The sequence below is a fragment of the Sinocyclocheilus anshuiensis genome, unplaced genomic scaffold, assembly GCF_001515605.1.
Source record: "Sinocyclocheilus anshuiensis isolate Anshui unplaced genomic scaffold, SAMN03320099.WGS_v1.1 scaffold41, whole genome shotgun sequence".
Taxonomy (NCBI): domain Eukaryota; kingdom Metazoa; phylum Chordata; class Actinopteri; order Cypriniformes; family Cyprinidae; genus Sinocyclocheilus; species Sinocyclocheilus anshuiensis.
This window is the reverse complement of record NW_015539849.1, coordinates 1,273,761-1,278,191: the sequence shown is the minus strand read 5'-3', so window position 1 is coordinate 1,278,191 and position 4,431 is coordinate 1,273,761.

Genomic DNA, 4,431 nt, shown 5'->3' with positions numbered 1-4,431 from the left:
GTAGCTTCCATCGGAACAGAGCGGAGCACATACAATGTTCCATAGCAAAACTGAGGTGGCTATGACGGCTGTTTATTAAGCAGCATGTTTGGGTTTGCACCGAGAAGTTTATAATACCTGAAAAGAGAAGTATTTGTTAGGATTCCAATTCAATGATAACTGCTCCCCCAGAAGCACCTGACCCACATTGTGCAAGCTTTGCTTGCATTTTGGAGAAACAGGGAAATTGATTTCTCAAAGACCATTCATTTACTGTAGATATGGTAGGTTTATTTCTATGATTAATGTGTTATTAAAAAAAAAAGAAAAAATATTCTTTTTGTTTTATGTTGAAAGTGGCAACCCTAAGAACACTCCAAAATGGATTTGTCACTGGTAAAACATGTAAAATAGAAACTATAGAAAATATATTAAATTGATATTTCTTGCTAGCTAAATAAATAAATAGATAATAAATAATATACTATAATATACTATACTATGATATACTATACTATAATATACTATAGTAAAATAATAATAATAATATCTGTCTTTAAAATATGAATTATTAAATTGATATTAATAACCAGTTCATTTTGAAAATATTATAATATTTTAACCTAAACAAAATGTAAAATAAAAAAAACTACCAGTATTTGTGTGAACATTATTTCTATTGATTTCAAATTATATGTATTTTACATACATTTTAGATTAAATATGAGATGTGATGTGTGAAGTATACAGAAAGCTGTAATTTCATGAAAACAAAATAACGAAAAGTTTACATTTAGAAATTATTATATAAGGTTATATTTAGAATACAACAACAAAAAAAACATTAGCAATACAAAATATTATGCCAGTTTGTTCCAAGATGGTTCAAACTGTCATTTCCACCACAAAGACATGTTGTTAAACCACAGAAAAATTGATGTTGAGAAAATTCAATTTGTTGATAATTAAAATGTGTTAGAAAAATTGCAAATAAAGCAAAAACAAAAGTAATCAGTTTAACTTTTAGATTAGGCCAAAATTACCTACTACAGCAGGGTTGAATTCTGAAGGGATGCTGTTGTTTACGCGGTCAGATGGGCCGAACCTGCAGCTCCAAATGAGATAAACGAGGGAGCAAACACTTAGGTCACCGCTGTGCTATTGATTACCTATGGCACCCCGCTATCGGTCTCAACCTCTATCTCTTTCTCCTGCTCTCTCTTTTACAAAACACTCTCTACATCACTCTCACCTCTCCCTGGTTTGTCTTCATAACTTCTTCTCAGGCACAAATGCAGGCAAACAAAAACAAACCGAGGAAGAGACGTCAAAAACTGCACAAGAACAAATGTTTGTTTTGAGTCACTTGTTAAGTCAGGCTTTGACAACGAGCCGAATTGGATCCTTTGGACTGAAGAGCTATTGTGGTGTCAGTTATCTGTGAAGTGATGCTTGGTCTTAAAAATATGGTGTTTTTTGCAACCTGGTCTCATGGCAAAAATGTACCCGGGGGCACATTTTTGCAGATACTGTGGATATACGGGCCCACATAGGTGCAAATACTCACAGGCAGCCCAAAGAGGACAGAAGGTCAAAACTGCTGTCGAAAGGGCACCTATCAAATGAGGCTAAGCTAGTGATGTGGTCATTTATCAACTTACTAGACTAATATCTCAGCTTGATCCAAGGAAAGTCCTGTGTGTTTACATGTATCGATTGGCCTAGCTATACTAGAAAACAAAACAAAACAAAAAAAAATTGTATAAAATCTGTCAAACCTTCCTCAATTTAAAACAACAAGAATGATAATGAAGGAATAGAATAAATGAAAACAAACAAAAAACAAATAAATGAATGAATGAATGAATTAATTAATTAATAAAAATAAAACAAAAATGTTAATGCTAAAAAAAAATAATAATAATAATTATTAATAATAACATATTTATTTTAATGGGACAGGCTTAAATAAATAAATAAAAAATAAAGTAAAATGTATTTGTGTTGCACTTTGTTTCAAAGCAACTTAACAGAAAATCATGATCTTAATGTTTACAATACCTTAATATCTTCATTCATTATAGTCACAATCAGCAGATTAGAGCTGGGCAATGATTTATTTTACAGTTTGCAACAATACAAGAAAACACTTTAGATTTGCGAGAGAGAGAGAGAGAGAGAAAGAGAGAGAGAGAGAGAGAGAGAGAGAGAGAGAGAGAGATGGCCAGTAAAAATAGTTGTTTTGTGATGAAATACAAAATAAAGAAAGAAATAAATAATTTGAGTAAAAGAAAAAAAAAAAACTCTACTTACTCTACTTTGAGTAAAAAATAAATAAATAAATAAACATATTCAATAAGAAAAATAAAAATAAAACGACATAATTATATAAAGTAAGTAAATAATCTGAATCTGAAATTAGTTATATAACAAGGTCAAGGACCAGCCAAATGGAAAGTGGAAATTTACTTTAAACTAAATCATGTCTTAATGAAAATGTAAATAAATGCATAAATAAATAATTATTAATAATAACATATTTATTTTAATGGGACAGGCTTAAATAAATAAATAAAAAATAAAGTAAAATGTATTTGTGTTGCACTTTGTTTCAAAGCAACTTAACAGAAAATCATGATCTTAATGTTTACAATACCTTAATATCTTCATTCATTATAGTCACAATCAGCAGATTAGAGCTGGGCAATGATTTATTTTACAGTTTGCAACAATACAAGAAAACACTTTAGATTTGCGAGAGAGAGAGAGAGAGAGAGAGAGAGAGAGAGAGAGAGAGAGAGAGAGAGAGAGAGAGAGAGAGAGAGAGAGAGAGAGAGAGAGAGAGAGAGAGAGAGAGAGAGAGAGAGAGAGAGAGAGAGAGAGAGAGAGAGAGAGAGAGAGAGAGAGAGAGAGAGAGAGAGAGATGGCCAGTAAAAATAGTTGTTTTGTGATGAAATACAAAATAAAGAAAGAAATAAATAATTTGAGTAAAAGAAAAAAAAAAAACTCTACTTACTCTACTTTGAGTAAAAAATAAATAAATAAATAAACATATTCAATAAGAAAAATAAAAATAAAACGACTTATAATTATATAAAGTAAGTAAATAATCTGAATCTGAAATTAGTTATATAACAAGGTCAAGGACCATCCAAATGGAAAGTGGAAATTTACTTTAAACTAAATCATGTCTTAATGAAAATGTAGATAAATATATAAATAAATAAAAAAAAACAAAATAAATAAATAGATAAAAATGGAGGAATGTTTATATGAGTCTAGGGTTTAAAGGTAGGGGGTAGAAAACATTATTAACTAATTATAAAAAAAAAATGAAAAAGTCTATGGAAAGTTCTCATTATGATAGAAAATTAAATATTGAACTACTGATATTCCAGAAAATCTTTGCCAGGAACTTATTTGTCTAGTGTGGAGCTTGTTTCAGTTTCCTTGGAAACCTTCTAACGATAAATTAAGTGGTTGGCTAATGAGGTCTGATGTGCAATTATGAAATGTATGTGATGGATTAGCTTTGTTATAAAAGCTTTTCATTACAGTTACCTCTGGCAGCACCTATCACACTGAATGTTAAATATATATCTTACATATATTATCTTATTAAATATAATACTCTTATTGCTGCAGACTGACACTGCGAGGGTGGTGTGCACATAACTATAATTAAATAAAACTTTTACTTTGATATTAATATATAATTAAGTGGAGAAGTTTGAGCATAATCAGTCTGCAAGCCGTCCATCAGTGCTGAATTCTACAAGTGTCTACATTCAAAACATCTAAGGCACTTGTAAGGAAATGCAGTTCTGGCTACAAGAGCAGACATAAACAGGAAGTTAAACTGAGTGTGTAAAAAGGCTGTCCAGGGCCACAAAAGCCTCATTCTTCATTCTGGTAAATGTAACGTAACTGTCTGTTTGGCCATTATGGTTATTGATGACTTTGATGGGGGTCATTATACATGCTGTGGGCAGCATCTGCTCTTCATGTGCTCTTGAGAGTGGCATTAGGCTGTAGAGGACTCCCCAGAGGACACGAGAAGAGAGTCAAGACTAGACTTCAGCACGTACAGCCCACAGCATCAGGCCTATTAATGTCAATATGCATAATTTATACACAAATGTGTGTCTGTTATGTTGGATTACCTCAGAGGCTAACAGTAAGACTTTTATATTGACTGTCAGTGCTACCATTAATGTATCCAACTATGGAAGCCCTTTTCCACCATGCGATAAAAAAAAGGTAATTGTGACTTTTTATCTCAGAATTCTGACCTTTTTCTTTGCAGTTCTGAGTTTATACCTTACATTTCTTTTTTTCTCAGAACTGTGAGATATAAACTCAAATTGCTAGATAAGCTCACAGATGCAAGGGCAAAGTCAGATGTGAAATATAAACTCAGAATTACGAGTTTACATCTCACAATTTTGAGAT